The sequence below is a fragment of the Bos grunniens genome, chromosome X (assembly GCF_055505025.1).
Source record: "Bos grunniens cultivar Pamir isolate PY7600 chromosome X, Bosgru_T2T1.0, whole genome shotgun sequence".
NCBI classification, from domain to species: domain Eukaryota; kingdom Metazoa; phylum Chordata; class Mammalia; order Artiodactyla; family Bovidae; genus Bos; species Bos grunniens.
Window position 1 is genome coordinate 29,066,983 of NC_141194.1, and position 21,033 is coordinate 29,088,015.

The 21,033-nt window shown below is 38.9% G+C and overlaps 1 long non-coding RNA gene across 1 annotated transcript in view; it reads left to right on the top strand.

The window, feature by feature from the left end:
• Positions 1 to 2,070: 2,070 nt before the first annotated feature.
• The window catches only part of LOC147340078 (uncharacterized), an 87,896-nt gene continuing 68,933 nt past the window's right edge, over positions 2,071 to 21,033 (top strand). The window contains exons 1-2 of the long non-coding RNA XR_015159211.1: positions 2,071 to 2,275; positions 4,897 to 5,017. This is a non-coding gene — a long non-coding RNA (uncharacterized LOC147340078). The remainder of the gene's footprint in view (positions 2,276 to 4,896; positions 5,018 to 21,033) is intronic.

The following is a 21,033-nucleotide window of genomic DNA, read 5'->3' on the forward strand; positions in this document are numbered from 1 at the left end:
TCTGAGCAAATAATGAGAAACACAGGAAGCCTGGATCCTTTGGTCCTCACTTGCCACTGGACTCTGCTTGAGCTCCTTAGAGGCAATGGGATGGGCAGCCCCACATCACCACCTGCCCCCTGATTGCTTCACCAGCCATCTGGTTAACTTGAAATCACAATCCCTTAGTCCTCAAATTCCTTATTGCTGAAATGGGAAGTTTGTTTAGTGATCTCTTGGGTCCATGACTGAAAACATGAAGTAAGGGGACAGGTGAACATTGGATCCCATGTTTCTCTCTCTCTCTCTCTCGCTCTCGCTCTCGCTCTCTCTGTGTGTGTTTGGTTGGTTGGTTGGTTTTAGTTTCTCTGAGACGTGAAATTCTGAGCATAAGAGGAAAATCTCGGGGACGCTTATTTTAACATTCAACCTGAAATTTTACTCTGCCTGTGAGCAGCCATATAACACAGTGCTTAAATCTTCACACTGGCACCAGATAGCCTTGATTTTAACTCTGGCCCTGACACTCTGAAGCTCTGGTGGCCTTGGGCGATGTATTAGTTTCCTACTGTTGCTGAAACAAATTATCACCAATTTAGTTGACTTAAGGCAATTTCCCTGGTGGCTCAGATGGTAAAGAATCTGCCTGCAATGCAGGAGACCTGGGTTTGATCCTTGGGTTGGGAAGATCCCCTAGAGAAAGGAATGGCTACTCACTCCAGTATTCTGGCCTGGAGAATTCCATGGACAGAGGAGCATGGCAGGCTACAGTCCGTGGAGTTGCAAAGAGTCGGACACGACTGAGACTTTCACACACACATACACACAGTTCTGGAGGCCGGAAGTCTGAAATCAGTTTCACTGGACTAAAATCAAGGTGAAATTCCTTGTAAAGGCCAGAGGAGAGAATCTGTTTTCTTGCCTTTTCCAGCTTCTAGAAGCTCCTTATATTCTTTGGCTCCTGGCCACATCACTCCTACCTCTGGCTTCCATTTCCTTTCTGACTCTTATAAGGAACCTTATAATTACATTGGGCAAATCCAGAAAATCCCGAATAATCTCTCCATAGCAAAGTTCGTGATTAAATCACATTTGAAGAACATCCTTTTATCATGTTAGCTAACATCTTCACAGGTGCTGAGGATTAGGACATGAACATCATTGGAGGCATTATTTAGTCATTCACAGGACAGTTACTCAAGCCACCTCTGCCTCAATTTCCTTATTTGTAAAATGTGGGCAGTAGTCTCTGTCAAGTAATCCTCCTATGTGAGTTAATTCATATAAAATATTTGCTTGGTACCTAAGTCTTGGATGTATTGCCTCTCCCTTTTTAAGATAATATGAGAGAAGTTTATGGCTTCCCTGATAGCTCAGTTGGTAAAGAATCCACCTGCAATGCAGGAGACCCCAGTTTGATTCCTGGGTGGGGAAGATCCGCTGGAGAAGGGATAGGCTACCCACTCCAGTATTCTTGGGCTTCCCTTGTGGCTCAGCTGGTAAAGAATAGCCTGCAATGCAGGAGACCTGGGTTCGATCCCTGGGTTGGGAAGATCCCCTGGAGAAGGGATAGGCTACCCACTCCAGTATTCTTGGGCTTCCCTTGTGGCTCAGCTGGTAAAGAATAGCCTGCAATGCAGGAGACCTGGGTTCGATCCCTGGGTTGGGAAGATCCCCTGGAGAAGGGAGAGGCTACCCACTCCAGTATTCTGGCCTGGAGAATTCCATGGACTGTATAGTCCATGGAGTAGCAAAGAGTCAAACATGACTGAGTGACTTTCACTTCACTTCTTCAGGGTTAAGAGGTAATACCATCCCAGTGCCGTCCTTATTCTCTGTGTCCCAGGGAAGCCCACCCTGACCCCAAACCCTGAGATTGTCTCCTTCTTTTCTGCCTGTCCACATTTCTTGGCCCAGATTCAAAACACTGGGTGGATCACCTGGTCCACCACAATAACATATGTTGGAAATATTACCTCATCACATGTTTCCAATATTCAAGTTACTGTTTGGGATATTGTTACTGCTGCTTCAGTGATCTTCCTGCCTGACGAATGCACCAACCAGCCTCTCTGAATAACCCAGCCTGCTTCCATCTCCTCCTTACATTACCAATGCTAGTTACTTTTTATGGTGTTCTATTTTATTTTCTTCCTAACAGTGATCAAAATTGGATGTGATTGATTGATTTAGTTATTTGATGCTTGTTGATTGCCTCCCTCAACTAGTATGAACCTCTCTTAAGGGAAAGGAGTCAGCCACACTGTATCCCAGCAACTAGAACGTCTGGCAGACAGTAGGTGCTTGAAATTATATGTGTTGGCGAACTGTATCTTGAGAGAACAAGGAGAAGGCTGCAGCTCCTGCTCTCAACACAGAGGGCAAGCATTCCCACACAACTGTGGCTGCACTCAGCCTGGAGGGAGGAAAGGTTAGGAGGAGCCCCACTGGACTCAGAGCTTTCTGGAGGCCTTCCTAAAATTGTAAAAAAAAAAAAAATCTTTATTCAAATATTGTTGATTTCCAATATTGTGTTAATTACTGCTGTACAGCTAAGTGACTCATATGTTTGTATGTGTGTGTGTATATATATATATACACACACATTTCTTTTTCATATTCTTTTCCATTATAGTTTGTCAGTAGATACTGAATACAGTTCCCTGTGCTATACAGTGGGACCTTGTTGTTGATCCATTCCATGTGTAACGGTTTGCATCTGCTAATCACAAACTCCCAATCCTTCCCTCCCTTTTCCCCTCCCACTTGGCAGCCATCAGTCTAGTCTCTATGTTCGTGATTCTGTTTCTGTTTCAGAGATATGTCCATTTGTGTCATATTTGAGGTTCTACATACAACTGGTATCACATGGTATTTGTCTTTCTCTGTCTGAATTCCCTCCGTGCAACAATCTCTAGGTCCCTCCACATTGCTGCAAATGCCATTATTTTGTTCTTTTTATTGGTTGAGTAGTATTCCAATGTATATATGTACCACATCTTCTTTATCCATTCCTCTGTTGGTAGACATTTAGGTTGCTTCCATGTCTTGGCTGTTATAAATAGTGCTGATTATAAACAGGGTTGCTGTATCTGTTTGAATTATAGTTTTGTCTGGATATGTGCCCAAGAGTGGGATTGCTGGATCATACAGTAATTCTGTTTTTACATTTTTTGACAAACCTCCATACTGTTTTCCACAGTGGCTGCACCAACTTTAAAATCCCACCACAGTGAAGGAGGGTTCCCTTTTCTCAATATCCTCTCCAGCATTTGTTATTTGCAGACTTTTTGATGATGTCCATTCTGACTGATGTGAGATTTATCAGAGTAGCTGTGGTTTGCATTTCTCTAATAATTGATGATGTTGAGCATCTTTTCATGTTCCTATTTGGACCCCTCTCCCAATTTTGGTACACAGAGTGCTACACATGCTGTGGTAAAGTTAAAACAGAACTGAATTAACAGCCGAAAGACATGACTTTATTTGGGCCCTTCCACCCTAAAGATATAACATTGAACAAATCATTTAATTTCAGCCTTCACCATTGTGAAATGGTGATCAGTTCTGTAAACCACTATTAATGTGCCTAGCTGGTGTAAGTCCTTCAAGGGTTCTTCTTATTTCTGTCTCAGTATAGCCCTTTACAGAAATGTTTGCTGACCTTTTCACTACATTGAAAATATAAAGTAACTTAACCCTCATTAAGTTCAGAGTTATGAGAACTTTACACTTATTCATTTCCTAATGATTTCACATTGAGGAAAGCATTTAACATTTTGTTAGCCTTTTCAGCTATGAAACCAGAAAAAATGCTATAAACTCTTTTATATATATATCCTAGCCACATATAATTCAAGAGTTTTCTAAAACTTTTTCATCTGATCACCTATTTATTTTTTAAATCCTAGTAACTTAAACCCATTATTTGTGACTTTAATCATCTGCACCCTGCCGGTATTTGATGCCTTTGACTTTGACTTTGAGGCTTTGTCTCAAATTGAAACTCCAGTGCAGTTCTGAGAACCATGAACTTGTAATCTATTGGTGATAATTCCTCTTCTTTCCCGGGATCAGTCTTCTGACTTTCTCACTTGTTCACCAACTCTGAAGGACTTTCTCGGTTCTTGGGATTGACGGCAAAAAGGAGAGATTGCCTGCTTGTCCTTCATACGTATTCATCCTTGGAAATGTCAGAAGAAAACTGACTTCATCTCTCCACTTTCCATTTTTTCCCCCTGAACAAATAGTTTCTAAGAAACAAAATCATCCAAACAATTGCAGAGACCCCCATCAAGTTATGCCAGCCGGCCGCTTGCTACAGAGTTAGTGAAGACATAACCTTCCAAGGCAGGCACAGGCGTCTTCATTTGATTTGTTCTATGTCCTCAGGCCACGGTGACAGCTAGACAAAAGGACACTCATCAGCTGCAACTGTCATGTACTGAGTTTGTCTGCAACTGCAGTTTGAGTATTTACACTGAGTCATTGTTCGATGACCTTGGTCCATTGAACACCTGCTCTGTAGAATCCTTTATCTGTTTCAACTCAGGGTGGGAGTAAAGCTACTCTGCCTGCCCCAGTGCAACCTTCAACTTCAAAGTAATGCAGTGTTCACTAAAGGATGGAGGAGGGAAGTACAGGTGGGGATAAAGCTGGGTAAAATTGTAAACTGACCTTTGCACAGTGAGCAGCTCTTGACCTGGGAAGGCATGGTGATCTGAAACATGATAGGAATTTTCAATACAGACTGAAAAGAGCTGAAATGCCTTGGAGCTCAGTTCCTTCAGTAAACAGGTGCCAGGGAGTAACAGTAGTGTTTTCCTTACTTTTCAATGTAAATATGGGGTAAACACCATGTAGGAAGATAGTGGCTGATAAAATCCAAGAGATAACCTCCCTCCTCTTCTTTTCCAGGACCAGAATGTTGAAAGCTCTCTTGATGGAAGAATTAATAGGCTCTAGCTGCTGACTCATGAAACCCCTAAAGAAGATCAAGTCATCATTATTTATTTCCTTCAGATGAGCTACGAAGAAGGTAATCTGTTGCCTGAGGGGTCACATGGTTGCTGAGCTAGAATAATGACTCATCTGCTCACTGTAATTCTGGAATGTTCTAAAATCAGCTTTCTAAATCAAACAGCCATTCTGTGCAAGGAAAAAAAAAAAAAAACGTTCCTCAAATCAATTTATTTTACTGTATCTACCAATTTTGAAGACATCCCAATAGGGGATGTTGATCAAGTGATCCAATTAATAAATTCAGTTGACTGGCAGCTTTCAGGATGATTGCCCCATTGGTTATCAAGCTATTAAAATTGATTTCACTGGCAGGTTGGAAAATCATTACTCTGTTGGTCCACACAGCTATGTCCCCAATGGTGATGGTAGTTTTAGTTACAGCCTCCCCCTATACTGGGGTCTGGAAGTGGAGTTATACCTTTCTCCCTGGAAATAGCTTTGTTTTCTCCTGCAATTTTTCCTAACAACTTCTTCCCACAACCCTTACATATAGAGTGCCTTGTATATTCCCTGGCATATTAAAGGCACTCAACAAACACCCACTTAATGAAACAGAGTGAAGTTTCTTCACAACTGCACATCTTTTAACCTCATTAGATTGCCCAACCTTTTCTTCCTTCCCATCTCTGTATAGGTTTCAACAACCTTGCCAGCCCTGGTAGAAAGGCCCTGTTCTATTTTGCCAAATACTAGCTACCTGTTTTATTTTTTAAATTTTGTGAGAGTATAGTTGATTTACAATGTTGTGTTAATTTCAGGGGCATAGCATAGTAATTCAGTTACATATATATTCATTTTTTTCAGATTGTTTTCCGATCTAAGTTATTACAGAATATTGAGTAGAGTTCCCTGTGCTATAAAGTAGGTCCTTGTTGATTATTTTATATATAGCAGTGTATGTGTGTTAATCCTTATCTCTTATCCTTCTCCTTATCCCTTCTCCCAAATCACATTTCCCCTTTGGTAACCATCAGTTTATTTCCAAATCTGTGAGTATGTTTCTGTTTTGAAAATAAATTCATTTGTCTCATTAAAAAAAAAAAATAGATTCCACACGAGTGATATCATATGATATTTTGTCTTTGACTTACTTCATTTAGTATGACAATCTCTAGGTCCATCTATGTTGCCGCAAATGGCATTATTTCATTCTTTTTTGTGACTGAGTAGTATTCCATTGTGTTTATGTTCCACATGTTCTTTAATCATTCCTCTGTTGATGGACATCTAGGATATATTCATGTCTTGGCCGTTGTAAATAGTGCTACAGTGAACATTGGGGTGCATTATCTTTTTGAGTTATAGTTTATCCAGATATATGCCCAGGAGTAGGATTGTTGGGTCATATAGTAGTACTAGTTTTAGTTTCTTAAGGAACCTCTGTACTGTTCTCCATAATGGTTGTACCAACTTATATTCCTACAAGCAGTGTAGGAGGGTTCCCTTTTTCCATAACCTCTCCAACATTTATAGTTCGTAGACTTTTTGATGATGATTATTCTGACTGTGTGAAGTGATACCTCAATGTAGTTTTGATTTGCATTTCTCTAATAATTAGCAGTGTTGAGCATCTTTTCATGTGCCTCTTGGCCATCTTTGTGTCTTCTTTGGAGAAATGACTATTTAGATCTTCTGCCCATTTTTTGATTGGGTTGTTTTTCTTAACATAGAGCTGCATGAGCTGTTTATATATTTTGAAGGTGAATCCCTGGTCAGTTGCTTCAGTTGCAAATATTTTCTCCCATTCTGTGGGTTGTCTTTTCATTTTGTTTCTGGTTTCCTTTCTTATGCAAATGCTTTTAAATTTAGTTTGGTCCCATATGTTTATTTTTGTTTTTATTTTCATTACTCTAGGAGGTGGGTCAAAAAAGGTTTATGTTAGAGAGTGTTCTGCCTATGTTTTCCTCTAAGAGTTTTATAGTATCTAGCCTTACATTTAGTTCTTTGATATGTTTAGAGTTTTTTTGGTGTGTATGGTATTAGAGAATGTTCTGATGTTATATTTTTACATGTAGTTGTCCAGTTTTCCAAGCACGTCTTATTGAAAAGTGTTTTCTCCATTGTGTATTCTTGCCTCCTTTGTCAAAGATTAATTGACCATAAATGCATGAGTTTATTTCTGGGCTTTCTGTCCTGTTCTGTTGATCTATATTTCTGTCATTGTGCCAGCACCAAACTGTTTTGGCCGTTGTAGCTTTTTAGAATAGTCTGAAGTCAGGGAGCCTGATTCCTCCAGCTCTGTTTTTCTTTTTCGGGATTGCTTTGGCTTTTAGGGGTCTTTTGTGTTTTCATACAAATTAAAAAATGTTTTGTTCTAGTTCTGTGAAAAATGCCATTGGTAAATAGCTACCTGTTGTAACCACTCTGATTTCTAACTTGATAGTCTCAAAAATTATAATAAATATATTATCTGTGTTTGCTTTACAACATTGTCAAATGTATGAAATGATTAACAAATGCATCATAAATGTGAGTTATTATGGTTAGATTGTGATTTCTTTAAATCTGAAGCATCAGTCTTTGTGAAGTGATATATTGCTTAACTAAATCAAATATGTGCATTTGGAATTCTCTGTACATATATGTCTAAAATGCATTTGAAATAAGAGATTCTACATTTGATAATAAGTTATTCAAGTTTGGAGTTAAATGCACCTAACATTAGTAGTGCTGTAAAACCTAATTGCTTTCTCTGAGGCTGGAATGACAAACATATGAAGAACCAAAAATATGTGAATGGATGTAGGTGAATTTCTTTGGAGCCAAGCCAAATGCTGGTGACAAAGAAAACCAAGATTTTCATTTCCAAACTGATGCTTTTGCCATGATGGGTGTGTCTGTGTTATTAAAAAGAAGCTGTGTTAGCTTGAATTCTCTGGAGCAGAACCCTCTATGAGTACCACCCACGTGTCCTGGGGAGATGGCCCCAGAAAACAGTGATGAGAATGCAGGAAAAATGAAGCTGGGAATGAGGGGAATCCAACATCAAGGTGCATAACTGAGGTCACTGCTCTGGGCACCAGGAGTAAGTTTACCAGGGCCTCCAGAGAGAGATACAGACTGCCTCCCAGAATTGTCCACCCAGGAATGAGCCAGCAGTCATTATTTGTTAGTTTCCATTTTCCAAGGTTGAATATTGCCCCAAGATTCCACCAGTATCCATAGTGTTGCAAAACACAGTTAATATGAAAAAAGGCCACAGGCCATATGGAACCAACCATCCACCCACTTGTGCTTAAATCAGAGGTGCAGGCAAGAGGATACAGGGCAGGGGATAAGAGACCTCTGAGAGAGAAGTTCATAGCTCAGCATCCTAAATTTACTGGCCTTATGTCAGTCTCACTTGATAACGGGAATGAGTTGAGGTGAAAGAATGACTACATCCTCACTCTTCTGCTGAGTTTGTTCATCTCTGAAGACCATGTTACCGTTATGTCCCAAGATGTCCATTTCTTTAGATAAGTAAGGCTTGAGTGGGAGAAGTAGGCAAGAACATTCAGCTAGCAATTGAATACGTGTTGGTCCTGACTGGGCCTTTATTCAACAGTATTATCAGCTATCTTCATAGATATATTAGGAGGAAAAAAAAAAACAACCTGTACTATTTACCAATAAAACAGCACAGTTTCACCAGATAGCCACAACTTTCTGCAAAAGTAGGGGTCATAGCCTTGCATGTGTATTGGGGGAATTTTTAAATACTTTGACATTATTCACAGGTTCTTAAGATTTTTTCAGTCTATTCCAAGAAGTTTAAACAAAACCTGAACATTTGCACAGACTTCTTTTTGAGGTGTGGCTTGATCCAGGTCCTCAAACTACATTGCTTGGACGTGTTTCTGAAGCTTCTGGCCTCTCATTCCAGTGTGAGTTATCCTTGATTCAGAGCCTGTATCCAACCCAATAGTCAATTTTCTCAACTCTCCCTTCAAAAGGTATCTCAGATCCAGCACTTTCCCATGACTGTCATCACTATACCTGGCTCATGCCTCCCATCTTTTCTGATCTCAATTCCTGTAGTAACCTCCTAACTGATCTCCTGTTTCTGCTCATTCTCTGCCTACAGCTAGTTCTCCAAGAGTTATGCTTAAATATAAGTGAAATTGGGACTTGGCTGGCATGGCAGAGGTAAAGACTCTGTACTTCCAATACAGGGGGCATGGGTTTGATCCCTGGTTGCGGAACTAAGATCCCACATGCTGCATAGCACATCCAAAACAAACAAGCATAAAAAAGCCCCTAAAACCCATAAAAATATAAGTGAGATTGCATGCCTTTCTGTCACACTTAGAAAAGCCTAGCGGTCTAGGACCTTGTTTTTAAAATCTTGCAGGAGCTGGCCCTGGCTCTTTCCAGCTCCTACCTGTCACTTGTATGCTCTAGCTACATGGCTCCCTTGATGTTCCTCAAGCCTGTAGCTTCCCTCATCCTTTACACCTCTTCCTGCAGATAATCACACGGTTCATTCTTTTAACTTCCATTAGACTTTGTTCAAATGTCATGTCCTCAGAGAGACCCGCCCTGCCTGACTGCCGTGTCTAAAATAGAACATCTGTCATTCTTTATACTTGTTGCTTTCTTTACTTTTCTTTTTGGGCTCTATCTACCTAATCTCTTTGTCTGTTTATTGCTTGCTTCTCCCATGAGACTTACACATTCTTTTTTTAAAAATGTCTATTGGAGTATAGTTGCTTTACAATGTTTGTGTTAGTTTCTGCTGCAAACTGAACTAGTTATACATATACATATATCCCCTCTTTTTTAGATTTCCTTCCCATTTAGGTCACCACAGAGCATTGAGTAGATAAGAGTTCCCTATGCTATACAGTCAGAGAAGGCAATGGCACCCCACTCCAGTACTCTTGCCTGGAAAATCCCATGGATGGAGGAGCCTGGTAGGCTCCAGTCCATGGGGTCGCTAAGAGTCAGGCACGACTGAGTGACTTTACTTACTTACTTTCCACATATAAGAAAGGACACACAAATAAGAAGTTAAACTTTTCACAAAAATTCTGCCAACATACACCAGTACTAGAAGTGTTGTGCTGTGCTTAGTCACTCAGTTGTGTCCGACTCTTCGCAACCTCATGGACTATAGCCCGCCAGGCTCCTCTGTCTATGAGGATTCTCCAGGCAAGACTACTGGAGTGGGTTGTCATGCCCTCCTCTAGGAGACCTCCCCAACCCAGGGATCAAATTCAAGTCTCCCACATTGCAGGTATATTCTTACCCGTCTGAGCCACCAGGGAGTACAGAAATGTATAAATAAAATATGATTTGACATTTCTCTCAAATCTATAACTCTGTGTGTGAGTGAAGTAACTTTTGAAAAATTTTGTATGTATTTTTTGGAGTATAGCTGATTTTTAATAGTAGTTTCAGATATACAGTACAGTGATTCAATATTTTTATAGATTATACTCTATTTCAAGTTATTACAAAATAATGGCCATATTTCCCTGTGTTGTATAATACATTCATGTTGTTATGTTTTTATACCTAATAGTTTGTATCTCTTAATCCCCCACCCTTCTCTTGCCCCTTCTCCCTTTCTTTCCCCACTGGTGACCACTAGTTTGTTCTTTATGAGTCCATTTCTCTTTTGTTATATACATTCATTTGTTTTATTTTTTAGATTCCACATATAAGTGATAACGTACAGTATTTGTTTTTCTCTGCCTGACTTATTTCACTGAGCCTAACACCCTCACCATCTGTTGGTGGACACTTGGGTTGCTTCCATATCTTGGGTATTGTAAATGATGCTTCTGTGAGCATTGGGGTACATGTATCTTTTCAAGTTAGTGTTTTCACTTTTTTCAAATATATACCCAGGAATGGAATTGCTGGAGAATATGGTAGTTCTGTTTTTAGTGCCACCGCTATACTATTTTCTGCAATGACTATACCAATTTACATTCCCACCAACAGTGCTGAAGCATTCCCATTTCTCCACATCCTGGCTAACATTTATCGTTTGTAGACTTTTTGATGTTAACCATTCTAACAGGTGGGCTCCCCTAGTAGCTTAGTGGTTAAGAATTTGCCTACCAATGCAGGAAACACAGGTTCAATCCCTGATCCAGGAAGATCCCCTGGAGACGGAAATGGCAACCCATTCTACTATTCTTGCCTGGGAAATCGTATGGACGAGGAGCCTGGTGGGCTACAGTTCACAGGGTCACAAAGAGTCAGACATGACTTAGTGACTGAACAATGACAACATTCTGATAGGTGTGAGGTGATACGTCACCGTAGTTTTGATTTACATTTCTCTACTAATTAGTGATGTTGAGGAGTTTTTCATGTGCCTCTTAGCTATCTGTATGTCCTCTTTGGAAAAAAGTTTATTCAGGTTTCTCCCCATTTAAAAATCAGGGTTTTGTTGTTGTTGTTAGAGGTATATGAGCTGTTTATATATTTTGGATATTCATCCATTATGGGTTATACAATTTGCAGATGTCTTCTCCCATTCAATAGGTGGTCTTTTCGTTTCTTGATGGTTTCCTTTGCTGTGCATAAGGTGAGTGAAGTAACTTTTGTGTTATTGACATCTTTTAATTCAGCAGGTAAATTTTAACCTCATAATAAGTACTTCCTTTTCAGACAGAAAAGATAATTCTAAATGTATTAGTTTACTTGGTATCTTTTTTTGTTTTTGCTTGATATCGTTTCAGTGTTCTTTGAGTAAGGGTCAGTACCAGCAAGTCCTATTAAAAGGCTTCACTGTATAGTGCAGTGTTTCACTATGTGCAAATCTCTGCTGAGTTTTAGTTAAGCAAAGCACGTTGGCTTTTGATCACCAGTCCATCGATTACTTATAAAAGGGATGACTAAACAGGGGCACATACTTAGTTAAAATTCCAAATATAGCTCTAGGAGGAAAGGGGAAGGAAAAAAATTGTTCCTTGATAATCACAAATAATAATGTTTCCCTTGAAATATCCTAAAATGGTTTCATCATAAAGGTATTAATGTTCGCTAAGTCCTGACTATGTGAAGTGTGTCTTCAGAGCAGAGCACCAGCATCACTGGGGAGCTTGTTAGGAATGCAAAAGCTCAGGCCTGGCCCCGGATCTATTGAATCAGAATCTGCAGTTGAGCAAGATCCCCATGGTGATTTGTATGCACCTTAAAGCTTGCAAATGTGTGTGTGCTCAGTCGTGTCTGACTCTTTGCGACCTTGGAGACTGTAGCCTGCCAGGCTCCTCTGTCTGTGGAATTCTGCAGGCAAGAATACTGTAGTGGTTGCCATTTCCTTCTCCAGGGGAAAGGCGACCCCTTAGTTCCATCTAAGTCACTCCATAAATCTCTGCTTCTCAAATGTGGCTGCTCTTTGATATCACCTGGCAAGTTTGAAAAATTACTTACTTAGGACTGGATCCCACTCCCAGAGATTCTGGTTTAATTAGTATGAGGCATGGCTAGTAACCTAGGCATAAAGAGTTTGGAAAAACTCCCCAGGTAATTCTAATGAGCAGCTGAGATTGAGAATCGATCTTAAAAATGAAACTCAACATCATATTCATTATGTCATAATAAATAATAGTAGTAGTATTGGAGGACAATAAAGTCTTCAGAAAACCCAGATGAAAGCAAACATGGAAACTGTAATTAATGAAAAGGTTTTGTCCCATTATCACATTAATACTGATCAGTTCATCAGGTTAGCAGAGTGATAAGGGGATGGGAGAGAAATGATAGTGAAGGGTAGGACTTGAAACACAGGGTAAGGCATAGTAACCTAGACCTTGAAAAGTGTCAGTCCCTAAATACATGGCCTTCAATAGCGAGGGTTCAGTACCTATACTCGGGTGGCTAGCAAAGGGTCACCATCATTCACCTTTGGAAAATTGGGACCCAAGGAAACTGCTTCCCTGTCCTGTCACGAGCATTGATATATGCCCATGACATATAAGAAGTTCATAAGAAGGAACGGGGAAAGCCAGGTATTATTACTGCCTTTGCTAGAGTCCTCATCTTTTATTTCATGTCACTGAACTCCTAAATGGCTTCCCTGCCTCTCATCATCCTCCTAACTTCATCTTCCAAGTGCTTCCAGAGTGATCTTTCTAAAATAAGATTTTGATCCCATCAATCCATTGCTTAAAAACCCTCCAAACACATCCCCCTTACATTAAACATCACCTCCATCCCATAGTGGGTCTAGGAGGAAATTAAGATTTATTGAGCATTAGGTACTGCTTTTGTTCTCGAAACAAGATCTGCGAGGTAGGTGTTATTGATCCCATTGTACAGATTAAGAAACTAATGTCCTTTTTCATGGGTAGAATATTTAATGTCAGAGGTGAAATTAGAATTCTCATGTGCCTGGAGCTTCCCTGTCTAGCATGGTATAGAAGATCTTTCATAATCTCACACCTTTTGTGGATTCATCTTTCAACTTTTCCCCGTGTTATAGATGCCCACACAGGCATTACACATCCTCAAAACACATCATGCTTCTTATTATTTCTTTAAAATTAATTTCCTTTAAACTTTTGAACACAATATTTGTTTCTATAATGTACCCCTTTAAAAAAAAGAATCTTTGAACCCTTCTGTGGCCTTCCAAATTCAAATTCAGTGTTATTTCCCACATAAAGTATTCCCCAAACCCCCCCCAATAGATGTGTCTCTCTTTCTTCAGTGTAACTATAGTAATTTCCTCATATCCTGTAAGCTTTCAACATCTTGTTTTGTAATTATTTTGGTCTCTTTATTTCTCTCTTATACAGTGAGGTTCTTGAGGATGCAAATCATGTCTTACTCATTTTTGTAAGCAACATCTTCATCTTGGGATCTGTATCAGTCCACTTGGGCTAAGTTATGCCATATAACAACCCCTTAAAACTGAGTCTCCTAAAAGAGCAAAGGTGTGTTTCTTGCTTATGATATGAGTAGGTTGTGCTGTTTCATGCTGTCTTCTCTCCAAAATCCAGGTTGACAGGGCAGATTCCATCTGGAATGTGGCTGGTTTTGTGACAGAAAGGAGAGAATTTGATCCATGAGATTATAAATTTTCTGCTTAGAAATGAAACACACCTCACGTAGCCATATTTCTTTGGCTAAAGCAAGTCATATGGCTACTTCTAATTTCAGTAGTGTCATGATATATAATTTTACAGCAGGAGTGAACATTTCAAGTTACATGGCCAAATCCGATGTCAATGAGACAGGGGTTTGTAAGCCTCTCTCCAATGAGAGGAGGTGGTGAATAGTCCCGTCTACCACAGGGCCATCTACATGCCAGGAACGTTCCGCATTTGTCAGTAAGTTCCACTTTATATGAACTTGCATTGTGTTCCTTTTAAATATTAAAGCTGCTGGTGCTGCTAAGTCGCTTCAGTCGTGTCCGACTCTGTGTGACCCCATAGATGGCAGCCCACCAGGCTCTGCCGCCCCTGGGATTCTCCAGGCAAGAACACTGGAGTGGGTTGCCATTTTCCTTCTCCAATGCATGAAAGTGAAAAGTGAAAGTGAAGTTGTTCAGTCATGTCTGACTCTTAGCGACCCCATGGACTGCCGCCTACCAGGCTCCTCCGTCCATGGGATTTTCCAGGCAAGAGTACTGGAGTGGGTTGTCATTGCCTTCTCCGATACCAGGTACGAGGGAACACATTTTTTATATGAAGCTTCACCTATTATAGGCAAACAATACATATTTCAACCCATTCACCACTCTTCCACTATGACAAATGTAATTCCCAATTTTATCCCTGATACAACCACTCAACCACTTCCACAGATTTCAAAGCAAGTCAGATTGCTTTTCCTCTGCATTTTTGTGATGACTAAGAATATAACACTAAGATTCAGTGTTGCAGATTAGATGGGTCACAACATCCTATTTAGGAGAAGGCAATGGCAACCCACTCCAGTACTCTTGCCTGGAAAATCCCATGGACAGAGGAGCCTGGTAGGCTGCAGTCCATGGGGTCACTAGGAGTCAGACATGACTGAGCGACTTCACTTTCACTTTTCACTTTCATGCATTGGAGAAGGAAATGGCAACCCACTCCAGTGTTCTTGCCTGGAGAATCCCAGGGACGGGGGAGCCTGGTGGGCTGCCATCTTTGGGGTCGCACAGAGTTAGACATGACTGAAGCGACTTAGCAGCCACAGCCGTAGCAGCAACATCCTATTTTAGATTCTCCAAATTAATACAAAGGAACAGTGAAGTCTCAATTCTGTTTTCCATTATCTAGCCAATTAACAAACCAATTATAATACAGGGGCTCAGAAACTTTTTTCCTTCTTTGTCAATATTCACCAAGCCAAAACTTGGTTGAAGAAAATTAAAGTTAAACTTTACTTAACAACTGCTATAAAAATGTAAATGAGATAAATAAAAAAGTAAGAAGAGGATTTTTTCCCTATCAAGCCTTTTGTATTCAATTTATCAGTATCATGGAGACATTATCCCAAGGTCTGTTACTTCAGTTAATCTGTAAAAATGTAGATGTGTTTTTATTACCATGAAAGCCGACCTTATTCCTGCTCCACGCAGTTATTCACATGCCATGTTGCTCCTGCAAATAGCATGATATGCCTTTGAAACATAGAGTGATGACAGGGAATTTTCTGTAGCAATAATTTTGAAGATAAATTAGACAAAGGCTTTTTGCCCAAATATGAGCATTTAACTCATGTGAGGTAACTAAAATATGTTTTATGCCTAAGTACTTGATTTAAATCTTAACTGAAATCATTGTGACAGTATGCATATACAGATGTCCAAAATATTCAAACTCTATGTCATACCAGGATATTTTTCAATGTGTCCTGCATATTTGACCCATTTTGCATTATTGATCAGTGAGAGTCTTTTCATTCAGCAGATTTTTATTGAACAGTTAGTATATTACACATACTGTGCTAAGCATTTTCTGTCAATTATTTCATTCAATATAAGAGTGTCAGGAAATACTTTCTTTGAAAATCATACTGAAGTCAAGCCCTGAAGAGTACATGGGGTTTGCCAGGGGAAGAAAGAACCTTTCAGGTGGAAGGTACAGCTGGACAAAACCCTAAAATGCAATACATCTTTGCATATTCAAGGAACTGAAAAGAGACAAGTGTGGCTGGGACAGAGGATAAGTGGTAACAAGTGGGTAAGTTGACAGTAGTGTCACCATGTGTGGAGATGTTGAGCTAATGTATATTTTCTGTATCTAACGTATGAGTGTCAATTTGTATTTATTTAAAAAGAAACCTCACTTGGCTTTGGAGAAAAGAGAATCCTCCTACACTGTTGGTGGGATTGTAAATAGGTGCAGCCACTATGGAAAACACTCTGGAGGTTCCTTAAAAAAGTAAATATAGCAATGACCATATGATCCAGCAATCCCACTCCTGGTCATATATCTGGAAAAGATGAAAACTCTAATTTGAAAAGATACATGCACCCCAATGTTCATAGCAGCACTATCTACAATAGCCAAGACATGGAAGCAACCTGTGTCCATTGACAGAGGAATGGATAACGAAAATGTGATTCATATACACAATGGAATATTACTTGGCCCTAAAAAACAATAAAGTGCTGCCATTTGTAGCAACATGGATGGACCTAGAGATTATCTTACTAAGTGAAGTAAGCCAGACAGAAAAAGACAAATAGCATGTGATATCACCCATATGTGGAATCTAAAAAGGTGATAAAATGAGCTCACAATATATGACCTTTTGTGTATAGCTTGTTTCACTTAGTGTTGTGTTTGCAAGATTCATCCATGTTGTAGTATATATCAATACTTCTTTCCTTTTTATGGCCAAATTTGTCTCATTGTGTGAATGTACCACATATTATCTATCTACTCACTAGTTGATGGATACTGGATGTTTAATTTTTATTTTACTGATATATTAAAGTATAGTTGATTTACAATGTGTTAGTTTCAGGTGTACAGCAAAGTGATTCAGTTATATATATACACACACATATGTTCATTCTTTTTCAGATTATTTTCCCATATAGTTTATTACAGAATATTGAGTAGAGTTTTCTGTGTTATACAGAAACTGGGTTTTTTCTGCTTTGGGCTATTATGAATAATGCTGCTATCAACATTCATGTACAAATGTTTGTTTGGATATATGTTTTGATTTCTTTTGGGTATATACCTAGGAGTGAAATTGCTTGCTTATATGATAATGCTATATTTAACTTTCTGAGGAACAGTCAAACTGTTTTTCATAGAACCAGCAATTTATGAAGATTAAAACTTCTCCATGTCCTTACCAACACTGCTTATTTTCTGTTTGTTTCTGTTTTAATTATAGAATCTTAGTGAGTGTGAAGTGGTATTTCACTGCGTTTTTTATTTAAATTTTCCTAATGATGCTGGTAATCTTTTGTGTGTTTATTGACCAGTCATTTGCATATCTTCTGTAGAGAACTGTCTGTCTGAATCTGCCCACTTTTTAACTTAGTTGTTTATAATAGCAGTAAGAGTTCTTTTTATATTCTAGATATTAATCTCTTGTAAATGTTTTCTCTCATCAATTGAGGTGATCATGTGTCTTTTTCCTTCATTTCTATAAATATGTATTACATCAGTTGAATTTTATATGTTGAACCACCCTTATGTTTCTGGTATATGTTCCACTGGGCATGGTATATAATCCTTTTAACATGCTGCTAATGTTAACAAACATTAACCTTTGCTAATGCTTTGTTGAAGATTTTTGCATCTATATTCCTAAGGGATATTGGTCTTTAGTTTTCTTTTCTTGTGATGTCTTTGTATAGTTTTGATATCAGGATAATACTCATAAAATGAGATTAGAAGTAATTTCTCTTCTTCTGTTTTTTGGAAGAGTTTGGGAAGGATCAATGTTAATTGGTCTTTAAACATTTGGTTGAATTTATTAGTGAGGTCATTTGGTCCAAGATTTTTCTTTCTTGGAAGTTGTTTGCTTACTGATTCAATCCCTTTGCTTGTTATAGATCTATTCAGATTTTATATTTCTTACTGAGTCAGATTTGGTAGTTTGTGTGTTTAAGAATTTGTCCATCTACTTTAGGTTATCTAATTTGTTGGTACGTAGCTGTTCATAGTGTTGTCTTACAATCCTTTTTATTTCTGCAAGGTTCCAGTGAAGTCCCTACTGTTCTTCCTGATTTTAGTAATTTGAGTCTAGTCTCTTTTGTCCTTGGTCAGTCTAGCTAATGCTTGTCAATTTTGTTCATCTTTTGAAGGAACCGAGTTTTGGTTTCAGTGATTCTTTTCATTATTTTTTCTAGTCTCTATTTTATTTATTTCCACTCTAATCTCTATTATTTCCTTTTTCTACTAGTTTTGTGTTTAGTTTGCTCTTTTTCTGATTCCTTAAGGTATAGACTTAGGTCACTGATTTGAGTTTTAAACAGGTATCTTACAAGGATGGAAGGGGGGTGCAAAGCAACCATGTATCCAGGTGATATCTGATTAGTTCCAGAACACAGATATATAATCACTGTGAAAAAGTATTGAAAGCATTTGTCACTCAGTCATGTCCGACTCTTTGTGACCCTATGAACTGTAGCCTGCCAGGCTCCTCTGTTCAGGAAATTCTCCAGGCAAGAATCGTGGAGTGGGTTGCCATTCCCTTCTCCAGGGATCTTCCCAACCCAGGGATTGAACCCAAGTCTCCTGTATTGGCAGGTGGGTTCTTTACCATTGAGCCATTGGGGAAGTCTCATAATCAGTGTGTTTACCATTAAAGACTGCTGGGAGGAAGGAAAGAGGAGGAAAGGAAAAAGAGGAAAGGAGGAAGGGAATAAATGAACTCTCATCCTTAAAGTCAATTCCAAGGGATAAATCACACCAAGTTTTTAAATAATTTAAATAAATGTTTGACCTCCCAGCTCAACTATGAAAAATATGTTGAGGTTTGTTATTGGTGGTGTTACTTAAATATTTGTTACTCTCTCTGTGCCTGTGTGTGCACGCTATTAAAGCCTAATGAGTCAAAGATCACCAGAGACAAGCCTAGTCTGACATAATCTTATGTGCTGTCTCAGTGAAGTGATAGAAGTACACCCCGGAGAGACTGAATTGCTGCTGTCAATGAGAAGAAAGATGGAGGCATCTTTTGTAAGGTTTAGCTTCCTGTTAAAAGATTCAGTGAAGTCAGTTAAGTGGGGATCAGTTCTGAACTGGTTGGTGTTTCTGAGGTGGGATCAGGGAAAGCAGGGATTAACTAAAGGTTAGTGTTGTCATGACTCAGGGGCAGTTTAACAGTTGGGTATCCTCAGTGATAGATAGAAATAGTACAGTGTACCTGGGAGCATTATTGGTAAAGTGAAAGTGAAGGTCACTCAGTCGTCTCCAACTCTTTGCAACCCCATAGACTGTACAGTCCATGGAATTCTCCAGGCCACAATACTGGAGTGAGTAGCCTTTCCCTTCTCCAGGGGATCTTCCCAACCCAGGGATTGAACCCAGGTCTCCCACATTGCAGGTGGATTCTTTACCATCTGAGCCACAAGGGAAGCTCAAGAATGCCTATCCCTTCTCTAGCGATCTTCCCGTCCCAGGAATCGAACTGGGGTCTCCTGCACTGCAGGCGGATTCTTTACCAGCTGAACTATCAGGGAAGCATTATTGGTTAAGAAAAGTAGTAAAAATTCAAATCAGGACAAGGAGTAGGGAGAGTGATTGCATAGCCTTGAGTGAACCAGCATTTCCTGTTAATTTTGCAACTGTTGTCTGTTTCTGTCCTCCCAGCATGATTAACAACAGAGTTGCTTTTTTTCTGTTTTAGCCTGAGGCTAAAGTTTTTTTTTTCAATCTCAGACAGATTTTCATTATTTTAATGTCTATGTTCTAGTCATCTGGTGAATGTCATGTATAATCAAGAGCTTGTTTAGTTGTAAATGACATTAAGTCTTTAGAGGTACTCTTTGCTACAAAAGCATCATGATAAAGTAATTTCCTTTGGTTAAATGTCAATTATCTTTTAAAAATTGATTAGGAAGTATGTCTTTAGGACCTCCTCCTCTCTGTCTTGATTATGACTCTTAGGGGATATAAAACAGGAGGGTTAATCAAGTACTGCCTCCAGCAGCAATGCCATAGTTTTTTTAAATTTTTCATACTGCTAAAAGAGCTAGTTTCATACAAAGCTCAGTCATAAATAAATTGGCTCAGGGTATCTGAAAACTCCTTGAGGGCCAAGATCTTGTTATGTTCACATTTGTACCCCCTCACAGCTTAACACAGGGCCTTGTATATGTGACTCTCAATAAATATTTGCTGGGTTGAATCCTATTTGAAAAAGAACTTTGAGAGCACTACATAAAATATTGAGTATATTATAAGATGAGAAAGAAATGTTGATCTTAACTGTACCTGGAAGTGTGTATGTCATTTTAATGCTTTCCCGAAGGCTAAGAATAATCAATCTCAAGAGACAAAACCATGTTCTTTTTTCCAAAAGGAAAGTGAGTTTCCACATTGATATAGTGAAGCAGTGTCCTATCCTTTACTGAATGCCTTCAAATCATCTTTGTCATGTTTTATTTTTCTACCAATCTATCTAAAATGCATTTAATATAGAAGTATCTACCGAAACATAGAATTATAGTAATGATGTTCATTCTTACTAGTTAGCATATTAACCATTATAATTACAGTAACTACATGCAACCTGTAACTTAGTGATTCTTTTAGAAACAAAATTCTCCCTGAACACAATGAAGTCTATTGGTAATAATGGCAACCTTTGTAATTTTTTCTCGTAACAGTCCATATCTGTGCTCTGCAGAACATTGGATAATAGTTTGTTTTATTTCATTTTTTTGAAAAATCCATTTTTCTTCAAACCTGCTTGTTTGAAAAAGTGGGAAAAGGCTTGCTTTGTTTCAAATTGAGCCTATATTTACAGTTTGAACAGTGCATTTATATTATGATTTCACTTATAATGTATGTATGTATATATGTGTGTGTCCAGTAAGGGGAGACTATACAAAGAGCTATGAGAGTTAAGATGATCCAGACATCTCTTTGATCTTGGGAACACTGGGCATAATTTCAGAGAGGCTGA